This window comes from Caretta caretta, chromosome 1 (genome assembly GCF_965140235.1).
Source record: "Caretta caretta isolate rCarCar2 chromosome 1, rCarCar1.hap1, whole genome shotgun sequence".
NCBI lineage: Eukaryota > Metazoa > Chordata > Testudines > Cheloniidae > Caretta > Caretta caretta.
In genome coordinates this window covers 107,311,842-107,327,480 of record NC_134206.1, presented here as the reverse complement: position 1 = coordinate 107,327,480, position 15,639 = coordinate 107,311,842, and positions in this window count along the sequence as shown.

Genomic DNA, 15,639 nt, shown 5'->3' with positions numbered 1-15,639 from the left:
ACTCTTAGCTGTGAGCCACCCCAGGTACTGTTACAGAGGGAATCCAGTATTTCATGGACAGAACCCTGCTTAGATGCATGCCCTCCATTTTTGGATAGCCTTAGCTTCAAAATCCTTCCCTATTAAAAGAGCTTTCTTTTCTTTTCTTTCATGGTTAGAGTTAATCCTTCCTTAGATTTCCAAGACTTGGGTTTTCTTTTCAGTTACAGTGTCCTTCCATTGACTTTAATGATCCACAATTGCCTTTCTATGGGTCTGACTGTGCTGGGTGCTTGGAGTTAATTTTGTGCAAATAACTAGCCTGGGAGGTGCCCCTCCCTGTCCGATTGCTGGGAGGTGATGTAGTTGCACTCTTGTAACAATTATAATGTTCTACACAGCTATACATGCATAAATTCAAAACCATAATCTGTATATGCATCTCCTAATGACCATCTAGTTCAGAACATTACACACTTTCATCAAAGATTTTACTTGACATATTTATGCACAATAACATTGTATATAACAAATTGATTCAATTGCTTATTCTTTGGACTTCAGATCCCTGTTCTCCCCTTAGGAAGTTTGGACCCTGATTGAGACACGGGAAGTAACTGTCCCATTCTCCTCAGTGCTGGTGAGGCCTCAGCTGGAGTACTGTGTCTATTTTTGGATGCCACATTTTAAGAAAGATGTGGGCAAACTGGAGAGAGTCCACAGAAGGGCAACAAAAATGATAAAAGGCTTAGAAAATTGATTTATGAGGAAGGGCTTAAAAAACCTGGGTATGTTTAGGCTTGAGAAAAGTCTGGTAAGTCTTCAGCTGCATTAAGGGCAGTTATAAAAAGGATGGTGACCTCCAGCATTTATAATGTTAGTAATATATTAAAATGTGTTTTTAATGTATAAGGGGGGTCGCACTCAGAGGCTTGCCTTACACCAACCAAACTGTAGTGTAGACCAACCCTCTGAGTATGATCACGAAAATACATTAGGTTGCAGCCTGCTGTGCATATACTTGTTGAAGTTACATGAGTTTGTGTAACGTTGGACAAATTCAACCTCATTGATAAATTGCTATGTGTTGCTCTTTGTTGTATTTAGTGACAACAGCATAGTTTATCAATAGCATTTTAGTAGCTTTTGATGTGTTTATGTAACTGTAATTTACTGTCAGCGTAGTGATAATAAAAAAAAAAAACCTTCCTGTTTTTAACCCAACCCTTCAGAAAGATATATTTGCAGAAAAAACGAAGAGGCAGGAAGAAACAGTGAGTCAACACAGGATACCATCTGTACATAGTGTTCTGTATCCACATTACATGAAAAATGATCAGCTATTTAAATAAAAATATTAATCAGCTAGGTGGATTGAACTGTCCTTTTGCATAGGGGTCAATTAATGATTTAATTAATGATATTAGTAAAATTCCATTCAATTTAAGTTACTGAACTTGTTTTTGGGGGGTTTCTTTTTGCTTTGATCACGTCTACAGAACAAAAATGATTCATGTATATATCCTGATTAGCAAAATGATATATTTGCTGTATTTGTTTTAATACTTCGAAATTATCGTGGGGTGGTGAACTAACTGAAAGGAAAACCTATAACACAGATGAAGCTAAGCTAAGCTATTTCCTTTGCCAGAACTATGCTGAGGAGAATCAAGTTCCAGGAGCCCAAAGTGCATGCGCAATCGTATTTTGAACTCTTGCATAATCTCTAGTGAGTGGTGACTCATGTGGATAAAGTTTATTTTGTGTGCAGAGCTTGGAAGTATACTACCATGGGTTTTTTCCTAACCTGGCCCCTATCCTGCATGTGCAACCCACATACCTTCTGGGTGTGTGTTCTGTCCCATCTAGTGGCACCGAGACAACTTAGAGAGAGAGATAAAAATGAATCTCCTCTACAACCTTAGCCAGCAGGAAGTTGGCTTTTAGGTCATGCAGTAGAGGTTCATATACTAAGCTCCAGAGGTCCCAGGTTCGATCCCAATGGCTGGTGTCTGTTAGCGTTATGCATGCAAGCACCCATATATATGAATCAACTTCCAGGATTGGGGCCTCAGTTTCAACTACTGTGAACACTTTATAAGTTTGCACCATACCACATTTATTAATCACATGCTTAAATACCTTTCGATCAGTGTCAAATCTTCAGTTATGTGCACAAAGAATCAGAACATATTTTATACACATTAATTCTTTGAGAATTAATTTTGTGATATGGAATTAAAGAGCAGAGGGAAATTAAATTAATGTGAGAAAAAGAATCAAAAGTTTGATTTCTGTCAGCACTCAAAGAATTGGATAAGATGTGTTATTATTTTCATGGAACTCCAGTATAATGAAAAAATTGCAGATCTTGAAGAGCTTTTCAGTTCCAGTGTTAATGTGGTTGACATGCTGTCCATTTATGATGTTCAACCTCCATCTTGATAAGATCTTACAAATCTTGTATGTAACTTCAATATGAACTCTTTCAAAAGAAGAACTTAAAGGTCAGTTGAAAATTGCACTGTGAAGAAAAAAGTATGTTCACTAGAAGGAAATCAATAAAGTCACTTTAGAGACATTCTGGTTGGATCAACCAAGCACAAAACATCTGCGCTGGAGGTAACAGCTGTTGTACTACACTGAACAGGATCATAAAATTTCACCCTCATTTGGCTTTGCTAATGAGTGAAAATGACTGCACTTAAGGAGCAGTCTATAATTATCAGTTATCACAGAAGCCTGATAGGAGAGGTGGAGTTTGTGTGCATAATTAAAATTACCCTCAAATTTGAAAATAATATAGAAATGAAAAGACATGTATAGCTGAAAGCGTTTCCTTTTAGATACAATTTATTTTGCAGCTAAGCTGAGAAACTGTCATGAAGTATAACTTTCCATCTGTCCGTTCTATATAATTTCATTTTGTAATATAAGGTATAAAGACTAGGTGGGAGAGCACTTTTAATTTTAAGTTTGAATTACAATTGGTTTCTACTTCCTTAAAATGAGTTTTTGGCAGTATAGTTTTTTAGAAAGTTTGTGATCTTTTTTGCACTAATTTCAAAAGTTTTTCATACAGAGAATGACAAAAAGATACAGGATGATTCAGCATGTTAACTTAGTATAGAATTTTTCTTTAAAAAATGAGACAGCTGATCAGTTCCTATGCGGGTCACTTGCTGGAGGATTCTCTGCACCTTGAAGTCTTTAAACCATGATTTGAGGACTTCAATAGCCTAGACATAGGTGAGAGGTTTATTGCAGGAGTGGGTGGGTCAGATTCTGTGGCCTGCATTGTGCAGGAGGTCAGACTAGATGATCATACTGGTCCCTTCTGACCTTAATATGAGTCTATAGCCACAGTTATAATGGTTTTATTGACAAAATAAATTTTACTCCTTCTTACTGCTGTTAACATGACAGTGATTTTTATTAATTTGTATTAATGTAGTGCCTAGGAGTCCTAGTCATGGACCAGGACCCCATTGTGTTGGGCACTGTACAAACACAGAACAAAGATTCAATTTTGACAAATAGGGAGGAACTGGTTGAGAATTTGAAAGTGGAAGGCAGCTTGGGTGAAAGTGATCATGAAAGGATTGATTCTAAGGAATGGTAAGAGGGGAAACAGCACAATAAAAAAAATGGATTTCAAGAAGGCAGACTTTAGAAGACTTAGGGAGTTGGTAAGTAAGATTCCTATGGAAAGCAAGTCTAAGGGGAAAAACTGTCCAAGAGAGTTGGAAGTTTTTCAAAGAGACTTTATTAAGGGCACAAGAGCAAACTATCCCACAGTGCAGGAAATATAGGAAGTATGGCAAGAGGTGACTCTAGCTTAACCAGAGGATCTTCAGTGATCTGAAACTCAGAAAAGACTCCAACAAAAAGTGGAAACTAGGTCAAATTATAAAAGAGGAACATAAAGAAACAGCACACATACGTAGGGACAAAATTAGAAAGACCACAGTACAAAATGAGATTAAACTAGCTAGAGACATAAAGGGTAACAAGAAAAGATTCTAAAAATTCATTAGAAGAAAGAAGAAACTAAGGACAGGATAGGCCCATTACTCAGTCAGGATAGAAAAACAATAACAGAAAATGTGGAAATGGCAGAAGTGCTAAATGACCTTTTAGTTTCAGTTTTCACCAAAAAGTTTAATAACAATTGGACATCCAACTTAATGAATGCCAGTGAAAATGATGTAGGATCAGAGGCTAAAATAGGGAAAGAACAAGTTAAAAATTACTTAGACAAGTTAGATGTCTTCAAGTCACCAGGGCCTGATAAAATACATCCTAGAATACTCAAGATGCTGAGGAGATATCTGAGCTATTAGTGATTATCTTCGAAAAGTCATGGAAGCTGGGAGAGATTCCAGAGGACTGGAAAAGGGCAAATATCGTGGCAATCTATAAAAAGGGGAATAAGGACAACCCAGGAAATTATAGACAAGTCAGCTTGACTTCTATATCCTGAAAGATAATAGAGCAAATAATTAAGCAGTCAATTTGTAAACATCTAGAAGATAATAAGGTGATAAGTAAAAGTCAGCATAGATTTGTCAAGAACAAATTATGTCAAATCAACTGTGACATTCTGTACCTCGGGGGAACAACCAGCACACCTATGTTCATCCTTATAAAATGGTTGTGTGGTATCCAATGCATAGTTTGTCATGATGAGTGTCTTCGGAAGGCTCATGATGCACTGAGCATTGTTGTTATAGTAATGTTATAGGCTGTAATTTCATGTATATAGTTATGAGGCTGAAAATTTGTCTTCATGGCTTAAAACAGGCCCAGGCAAAACTCTCCAAGAGCAGAGGGCAGTTCACACCTCATCAGGGCATGTATGGGACAAACCCAGCCCAGCCTCACAGGAACAAAGGACACTGGCCTAGGCAGCAAAAAAGGATCTGTTGGACTCTTGAGTGAGTCACCCCGCTTCCTTTGGTCAGTTTGGGACTACAATGAGGTAATGCTCACCTGACTCTGAAGGGGGAGGGGCAAAGCTAAGAGGGAAGAAAGGACATGATAAAAGGGAGAGACATTTGCCATGCTCTTCCTCTCTCTTGCACCTCCATCTACAGATATCACCACCAAGCAACTGAAGCGCTGATCAAAGGGGAGAGCCTGGCTGAAGGGCAACCAGCCACCATGTGGTGGGAAACATCTAAATTTGTAAGGGCACTAAAAGTGTTAAGATCAGCTTAGAATGTGTTTTGATTTTATTTCATTTGACCAAATCTGACTTGTCCTTTGACTTATAATCACTTAAAATCTATCTTTGTAGTTAATACATTTGTTTGTTTATTCTACCTGAAGCAATGCATTTGGTTGAAGCATTTCAGAGATTCCCCTTGGGATAACAAGCCTGGTGCATATCAATTTCTTTGTTAAATATGATGAACTCATATAAGCTTGCAGCGTCCAGCGGGCATAACTGGACACTGCAAGACGGAGGTTCCTAGGATTGTTTCTGGGACCAGAGATATTGGCTAATGTCATTCGATTGCACAATCCAAGAAGCAGCTTACATGCCAGAGACTGTGCGTGAACAGCCCAGGAGTGGGGGTTCTCACAGGAGAGCTGGGTAAGGCTGGCTCCCAGAGTCAAGGATTGGAGTGACCTAGCAGATCACTGGTCCAGATAACACCAGGGGAATGTCACATTAACCTAATAGCTTTCTTTGACAGGGTAGCAAGCCTTGTGGATAGAGGGGAAGTGGCAGATGTGGCATGTCTTGACTTTAGTAAGGCTTTTGATAGTGTCTCACATGTTCTTCTCATAAAAATACTAGGGAAATATGACCTAGATGGAGCTACTATAAGATGGGTGCATAAGTAGTTGGAAAACTGTTCCCAGTGAGTAGTTATCAGTGGTTCTCAGTCATGCTCGAAGGGCATATAATTTGGGGTTCCTCAGGGATCAATTCTGGGTCTGGTTCTGTTCAATATCTTCATCAATATCTTAGATACCGGCATAGAGAGTACACTTATAAAGTTTGCGGACAATACCAAGCTGGGAGAGGTTGCCAAAGTGCTTTGGAGGCTAGGGTTAAAATTCAAAATGATCTAGATAAACTGAAGAAATGGTCTGAAATAATGAAGGATGAAATTCAGTAAGGACAAATACAAAATACTCCACTTAGGAAGGAACGATCAGTTGGACACATACAAAATGGGCAATGACTGCCTAGGAAGGAGCACTGCAAAAAGGTATCTGGTGGTCATAGTGGATCACAAGCTCAGTATGAATCAACAGTCTAACACTGCTGCAAGAAAAGCAAACACCATTCTGGGAGGCATTAGCAAGACTGTTGCAAGCAAGACACGAGAAGTAATTATTCCGCTCTACTCCACACTGATTAGTCCTCAGCTGGAGTATTGTGTCCAGTTCTGGGTGCCACATTTCAGGACAGATGTGAACAAATTGGAGAAAGTCCAAAGGAAAGCAACAAAAATGATTTAAGGTCTAGAAAATATGACCCATAAAGAAAGATTGAGAAAATTGGGTTTGTTTAGTCTAGAGAAGAGAAGACTGAGGGAGGCATGTTAACAGTTTATAAGTACATAAAAGGAATGAGGAGGGAGAAAAATTGTTTTCTTTAATCTCTGAGGATAGGACAAGAAGCAAGGGCTTAAATTGCAGCCAGGACGGTTTAGGTTGGACATTAGGAAAAACTTCTTAACTGTCAGGATAGTTAAGCACTGGAATAAATTGCCTAGGAATGCTGTGGAATCTCCATCATTTCAGATTTTTAAGAGTAGGTTAGGCAATCATCTATCAGGGATGGACTAGATCAGGGGTTCCCAAACTTGGTTTGCAGCTTGTTCAGGGTAAGCCCCTGGCAGGCTGCGAGATGATTTGTTTACCTGAGTATCCGCAGGTACGGCCACTCGCAGCTCCCAGTGCCGCGATTCGCTGTTCTTGGCCAATATATATAAATATATATAAATAATTCTTGCAGGATTAATCACCATGTTAGTTCCCTAATTGTCAACAAGAACTTTTGGTTAGTGATGTACATCTGTCCGTTAGCTGTCTACCTTCTGAATGTGGAATGTCTATAGATAAGTGTGCAGCAGCATTTTCAGTAAGGGAAAATACACCACATGACTTAAAGTTTGAGTCCTGCAGAGGGTAATTCAGACTGTTCAAAATCTTATCCTTTTCCTTTCAGTAGTTGTCTCTGCAGAGCACTGTATCCATCAAAGGTCTGTACCCACTCAGGTTTCAGAGTAACAGCCGTGTTAGTCTGTATTCGCAAAAAGAAAAGGAGTACTTGTGGCACCTTAGAGACTAACCAATTTATTTGAGCATAAGCTTTCGTGAGCTACAGCTCGCTTCATCGGATGCATACTGTGAAAAGTGTAGAAGATCTTTTTATACACACAAAGCATGAAAAAATACCTCCCCCGCCACCCCACTCTCCTGCTGGTAATAGCTTATCTAAAGTGATCACTCTCCTTACAATGTGTATGATAATCAAGGTGGGCCATTTCCAGCACAAATCCACGGTTTAACAAGAACATCTGAGGAGGGGGTAGGAAAAAACAAGGGGAAATAGGTTACCTTGCATAATGACTTAGCCACTCCCAGTCTCTATTCAAGCCTAAGTTAATTGTATCCAATTTGCAAATTAATTCCAATTCAGCAGTCTCTCGTTGGAGTCTCTTTTTGAAGGCTTTTTGTTTTAATATTGTGACCTTTAGGTCTGAGATTGAGTGAACAGAGAGATTGAAGTGTTCTCCGACTGGTTTATGAATGTTATAATTCTTGACATCTGATTTGTGTCCATTTATTCTTTTACGTAGAGACTGTCCAGCTTGACCAATGTACATGGCAGAGGGGCATTGCTGGCACATTTCTGTTCTGCTTTGAACAAAGTGTAAAAACATTGAATCTTAGAAGAATGCCTGGCCACGCTAACCCAGGGGGTATTTTCTCTATCTTTGATTAAACTTGAAAGGCAACTACCACAGCCATATCTCTTGGAACAATCACAGAGAAGAGCTCAAATGTTAAGCAGTGTGTGTCCTCCTGGCTGAGCAGGTCATGCTAGAGTGTATTCAGGTCAACTTACTTGTGTAGATCAATATAATGGTTAGTTCTATACGTATGTATTTAGATGTTTAAATTTCATGAAAACTAGTGGAATGGGCTTGTATTGTTTTTGCTTATCTGTTCCCCTCATAATGTAACTGCAAACATTTACATTGTAAATAGCCTTGCAACTAAATTGCCCACCAAAGAAACCTTGTGAAATGCTAATGAAGGACTTCATCAGAAAAGGTGCTAATTCCAAAACAAATGGCCTTTGTGGTGAGGACTTGAGGTCAGAGACTCAAAAGGCATTCCTCACTCCCATCAAAAGACAAAGCCCATGCAAGGGGAGACCCTGTCAGCTTTAACCCTGTCAGCCAGTTTTTTGTGAGAAGATATAAATTGGATTCATGGAAAGATCATTTATCTCTGACTGTTTGGACTCTTATAGGGAACTGTGCCAGCAGTGTGCAAAGCTGAGATTCCCGGATATCAGCTGGGTACCCCTGAAAAGACTTTGGGAACTAGCAATTTATTACATCACTGCCACCATTTTGACTTACAAATTGGGACTCACTTGTTATTATATTTTACCTGCTTTAATCTCTCGATAACTCATTCTTTTTTTCTTAGTTAAACAATTAGTTTACTAAAGAATTGGCTACCAGCGTTGTCTTTGGTGTAAGATTCAGAGTATCAATTCATCTGGGGTGACTGGTCCTTTGGGACTGGGAGCAACCTGAGGTGGTGTGATTTTTGGTTAATGTGACCATTATCACTAAGTTCTGTTTGTCTGGGTGGCAAGATAGACTAGGGAGTCTCAGAGGACTGTCTGTGACTCCATGGTAAGACTAAGATAGTGATCCAGGAGTTCACATTTGTTACTTGGAGAAATCTAATTATAGAACATACCACCAGTTTGGGGTGCTGCCTTGTTTTCTGACAGTCTGACCTGAGTTTGGCACTCACAGTTGTGAGTCACTTCAGACAGAGTGACACTGTGTATGGAATAAATCAGCTTTGCAGGGTTGTTGGGTTGTTGGGTTTTTTTAAGTCAGCAAATTTGACATTAAGCACAAAATAAAGCACAAAAAGCTGATATGTGAATGAGAGATAGGTCTGGCTTTGTCAAGCTTCGGAACAGAACATCTAGAAACCAGATTTGCTTCCCCCCATTTCATCTACTGAAATGCATAGCCCTATATTCTCAATGCATCCAGATCTGTGTGTGCACACACAGGGATTCTTCTTTCATATAGGGCCCTACCAAATTCACGGTCCATTTTGGTCAATTTCACAGTTATATGTGAAATCGTAAATTTCATAATTGCAGCTATTTAAATCTGAAATTTCACAGTGTTGTAATTGTAGGGAGCCTGACCCAAAAAGGAGTTTTTGGAGGGGATCACAAGGTTATTGTAGGGGAGGTTGCGGTACTGCTACCCTTACTTTGGCACTGCTGCTGGTGGCGGCACTGCCTTCAGAGCAGGGCAGCTGAAGAGCGGTGGCTGCTGGATGGGAGCCCAGCTCTGAAGGCAGAGCCGCTGTCAGCAGCAGCACAGAAGTAAGGGTAGCATGGTATAGTATTGCCACCCTTACTTCTGCACTGCTGCTGGCGGGGCGCTGCCTTCAGAGCTGAGCACCCGGCCAACAACCGCCACTCTCTGGCTGTCCAGCTCTGAAGGTAGTGAAGAAGTAAGGGTGGCAATATTGTGACCCCCCTACAATCCTTTTTGGATTAGGACCTGCAATTTGAGAAATGTTGGTCTTCCCTGTGAAATCTGTATAGTTTAGGGGAAAAGCACGCAAGACCAGGGGGGAAACCAGATGTCACGGTCTGTGATATGTTTTTCATTTCTGTGATTTTGATAGGGCCCTATTCTTATATAAAATATCTCAGAATTTAGCAGTATACAAGTATTCTATAACTTGCTGCAATGAGAGTTGCCTGGTGATTATATAATAAGAAATGCATTGAAAGTGGTATTTGGAGGAGTGTTTGTACAACAGACTCAACATAAAAGAAGGATTCAACGTGGACTCCTCCTGAAGGTCGAAACAACAGACTGGACTTCTACATAGAGTGCTTCCGCTGACGTGCACGGGCTGAAAGTGTGGAAAAGCAGCATCACTTGCCCCATAACCTCAGCTGTGCAGAACACAATGCCATCCACAGCCTCAGAAACAGCTCTGACATCATAATCAAAAAGGCTGACAAAGGAGGTGCTGTCGTCATCATGAATAGGTCAGAATATGAACAAGAGGCTGCTAGGCAGCTCTCCAACACCACTTTCTACAAGCCATTACCCTCTGATCCCACTGAGGGTTACCAAAAGAAACTACAGCATTTGCTCAAGAAACTCCTTGAAAAAGCACAAGAACAAATCCACACAGACACACCCCAGGAACCCCGACCAGGGGTATTCTATCTGCTACCCAAGATCCATAAACCTGGAAATCCTGGACGCCCCATCATCTCAGGCATTGGCACCCTGACAGCAGGATTGTCTGGCTATGTAGACTCCCTCCTCAGGCCCTACGCTACCAACACTCCCAGCTATCTTCGAGACACCACTGACTTCCTGAGGAAACTACAATCCATCAATGATCTTCCAGAAAACACCATCCTGGCCACTATGGATGTAGAAGCCCTCTACACCAACATTCCACACACAGATGGACCACAAGCTGTCAGGAACACTATCCCCGATAATGTCACGGCAAATCTGGTGGCTGAACTTTGTGACTTTGTCCTCACCCATAACTATTTCACATTTGGGGACAAAGTATACCTTCAAATCAGCGGCACTGCGATGGGTACCCGCAGTTGGCCCCACAGTATGCCAACATTTTTATGGTTGACTTAGAACAATGCTTCCTCAGCTCTCGTCGCCTAATGCCCCTACTCTACTTGCGCTAAATTGATGACATCTTCATCATCTGGACCCATGGAAAAAAATCCCTTGAGGAATTCCACCATGATTTCAACAATTTCCATCCCACCATCAACCTCAGGCTGGACTAGTCCACACAAGAGATCCACTTCCTAGACACTACTGTGCTAATAAGCAATGGTCACATAAACACCACCCTATACCAGAAACCTACTGACCGCTATTCCTACCTACATGCCTCCAGCTTTCATCCAGACCACACCACACGATCCATCATCTACAGCCAAGCTCTACAATACAACCGCATTTGCTCCAACCCCTCAGAAAGAAACAAACACCTACAAGATCTCTATCAAGCGTTCTTACAGCTACAATAACACCCTGCTGAAGTGAAGAAGCAGATTGACAGAGCCAGAAGAGTACCCAGAAGTTACCTACTACAGGACAGGCCCAACAAAGATAATAACAGAACGCCACTAGCCATCACCTTCAGCCCCCAACTAAAACCTCTCCAACGCATCATCAAGGATCTACAACCTATCCTGAAGGATGACCCATCACTCTCACAGATCTTGGGAGACAGGCCAGTCCTTGCTTACAGACAGACCCCCCAGCCTGAAGCAAATACTCACCAGCAACCACACACCACACAACAGAACCACTAACCCAGGAACCTATCCTTGCAACAAAGCCCGTTGCCAACTGTGTCCACATATCTATTCAGGGGACAGCATCATAGAGCCTAATCACATCAGCCACACTATCAGAGGCTCATTCACCTGCACATCTACCAATATGATATATGCCATCATGTGCAGGCAATGCCCCTCTGCCATGTACATTGGTCAAACTGGACAGTCTCTACGTAAAAGAATAAATGGACACAAATCAGATGTCAAGAATTATAACATTCATAAACCAGTCGGAGAACACTTCAGTCTCTCTGGTCACTCGATCTCAGACCTAAAGGTCACAATATTAAAACAAAAAGCCTTCAAAAAGAGACTCCAACGAGAGACTGCTGAATTGGAATTAATTTGCAAATTGGATACAATTAACTTAGGCTTGAATAGAGACTGGGAATGGATGTGTCATTACACAAAGTAAAACTATTTCCACATGTTTATTTTCCCCACCCCCCACCCCCCACTGCTCCTCTGACGTTCCTGTTAACTGCTGGAAATGGCCCACCTTGATTATCATTACAAAAGGTTTTCTCTCCCCCCCGCCCCCACTCTCCTGCTGGTAATAGCTCATCTTAAGTGATCACTCTCCTTACAGTGTGTATGATAACACCCATTTTTTCAGGTTCTGTGTGTATATAAATCTCCTCACTGTATTTTCCACTGAATGCATCCAATGAAGTGAGCTGTAGCTCACGAAAGCTTATGCTCAAATAAATCTGTTTGTGTCTAAGGTGCCACAAGTCCTCCTTTTCTTTTTGCGAATACAGACTAACACGGCTGCTACTCTGAAAGCTAACATAAAAGGTATCCACTTTTTTGTATCCAAAGGATGCCAAATACTTCGCCTTTGCTATTCAGTGATTCCAAATTCCATGGAAGTGATAGACTACTTCTAACAGGAGAGAGTTTCTCTGCAACTGCTCAGGTAGAAGAGGGAGCTAAGGTTGAGAGAGACTGGTGAGATGGTATCTATTTTAAGTATTTGTACCTTTTAGTGGCACAAACATCGACCCCCTGCAACAAGCCCAATGATCATGTATAGACTGAATCTAACTCAAGTATTTGTCACATCTATACAGCACACCATATCTGAGGCATCAAATAGGATGGGCCCATACTGCGCTGCCTCATCACTACATATCAGTTATTTCATTTCACATTTTAGTTCCTTTGAAATTCTTTTGTTCTGGAGATTTAATGCACTCATTTTTCTCATGATGCTCTATAGTCGCTTCCTTAGAGATCTTGATGCATGCTCTGGCCCTTTTGTGCCACTTTAGGCATTATTATTATTAACCCACAAGAAGCACCACCAATACTCATTTTATGGCAATGGTGGGTATGGAGCTCTTATGTAAGGTAAGAATACTGATCTATAATTGTTGTATGAATACTGTATGTGATCTGGTCAGTAAGTTAGACTTTCCTGGATGACTGTATTCTTCTTTCGTATGGCTCGGGTAGGTAGCAACAACTACAAATTTATATCTAAGTTTGATAGCCAGCACATTGTCGCAGCGGTGAGCTGGTGAATGTCCTTCAGGTTTCCAGCAAAAAAATGAAGGGAACATTCAGATATGATGTTTTCTGTAGTTTGTGCCTGGTGACCACAGTTGCGTACAAGTGTTTGCCTCATTTTCCATTTAAAGAGGGTTTGTTCACATCTCCCATGAGATGTCCTCATGCGATTCAACCTGCACCAGTCTTTCCAAGATAAATCAAAACCTGGTGGTTCTTCAACAGGATCAATGACGAGCTGTTTGTTTAGAGTGATCGAAATACTCCACGTGACTCTCCATTGAGCCTCAGCATCAAAGTTGGGAGTAAGGATCTTAATACTGTTCCATAGAGGGTTGCGGGATTTTAATCTTGTCTTTGGCGGGTTCTGCAGGTCATGGTGCAGTCGGATCCTCGTATTCTCATTCACACGATTAAGAGAGCGAGATGTCTGAACAGCTTTTCTAATCTGTGGAAGCTGGATGTGTGATAGGACTAGGAGCCAGTCAACTGGAGTAGATTTGAGTATCCCTGACACTATGTATAGCATTATTGAGTTGAGTGTCAAGGAGTGTAGTGTCTATCAGACCACACTGATGCACAATATTCGGCTGCAGATTATATTAAGGCAATTGCTGTAGTTCATAAGGTCCATGGACTGGAGCCCCATGATGTTCCTGCCAATTTTCTGATAAGTGCCACACGAGATCTGACCTTATCGGGTGTGTTCTCGAGGTGTTGTCGAAAGGTCAAACTCCAGTCCAGTGTAACACCAAGATACTTTGGATTAGCTTCGTGGCTGACGCTCTTAACCCAGAACTGCACATCAAGTTTGGTATTAACCATTTTATTGTTCAGATGGAAAGCAGTCACCATGGGGTTTTTTGTATTAGGCCTAAATTTCCAGTATTGGAAATAATCAGCCATTGTGCTAAGATCTCAGGTTAGGGTGCAGCTGATGGTATGAAGGCTTGTATGCTGAACAGCGAGCACAATATCTTCTGCATACATGAATTTCCTTGACTTGGTCACTGGTGTATCTGTGGTGTACAGATTAAAAAGTATTGGGGCCAGGACAGAGCCCTGAGGGATGCCCAAGTTAAGAGTTCTTGGTGTACTGATCCGGCCATTAAGGTGTACCTTAAAGTGGCGGTCCCCAGTCATTGCCTCCAAGAGGCGGATTATTTGCCGGCAGTGAATGATGTGGGAGACCTTGAGGAGGAGGCCCTGTCTCCAGATAGTGTCGTACGCTGAGGACAGATCAAGAAGGGCGATTCTTGTCTTCAACTTATGTTGGAATCCTGCCTCAGTGTGGCTGGTAAGTGAAGCTAGTTGGTCACAGCAGTTCCTCTTCGGGCAAAATCGTGCCTGCTCCACTGGGACAATGTCTTCGATGATATCAGACAGACAGTGGAGCTTGCTGGTGGTTGAGAGGAGAGAGATGGAGCTGAGTCCTTTGGGGGTTTCACAGGCTTCAGTAGGGCAACCACTGTTGCCTGTCGCCAGCTTGTTGGCACTTCTCTGGTTCTATGCAGGCAGTAAAAAGTGCCGCCAGCCGTTCCCGTCCCTGTCTCCCCAGATTCTTGAGAAACTCTGGAGGAATGCCATCAACCCCTGCAGCTTTCTAGCTTTTTGTTTCCAAGAGCGCAACATTGATCTCCTCAACAGAATATGGAGAGGAGAGTGGGGATTCCTCTGGGCATTGTTGAAGGTTTCTGCTGAGTTCCCGCTGGACCTTCTGGCATGTAATCTTGTCTGCTGGCATCTTGCTATTAGAAAGGAGAGGCAACAGCATTTGCTGTCACCTTTGCTGAGTGTTGCGTTACTGGCTGGAATCCTCTAGGTTGCAGCAAAAGAGCCCATGCCTTATGGTTCAAAATCAGGGCTTTCAACGGTCTCTTTCCATCTTTCCAGGTATGTCAAATTCAAGGACTCAAGCAGTGCAGTGGCATTATTTGGGTTGCTCCTCTTTTCATATTCCCTCAGGAGAGACTCGGATTCTTTTGTCCAGCAGGGGGTAAAAGCCTTGTGGTGACCACGCGGTATGTACTTCTTAGTGGTCGATTTTAGGATGTTTGTAAAACGACTGAAGTTTCTAGGTATCAGTTTGAGCTGCGGGATCCGAGGTTCTGTTTCTGGAGTGTAGGCGGGCCAGTCCGCCTTGCGGAAATTCCAACGTGGCTTTGGCACAGACTGCAGAAGAGGCACTTCCAGGCCAATCTGGAGGATGACTGGGCTATGTTGGCTATGCAGAAAGTGACTCAGGATGGTTCTTGTTCTGGCCAGTGGGACACCTGCACTATTAAGGGTCACAAAACACTGGTCAGGGTTGTGATCCGTTGTCCACCTCACATCAGACCACACTGATGCACAATATTCGGCGGCAGATTTTCGGTCTGATTCGGATTCGGTCTGATTGTCACAGACTGAAAAGATCCGGATTGCTTCGGATCATAGAACAGGAAGAGGTCTTCAAGTGAGGCCCATTCTGTGATCTGCTTCCCAGCTGTGTCATTTGAGCAGTATCCCCA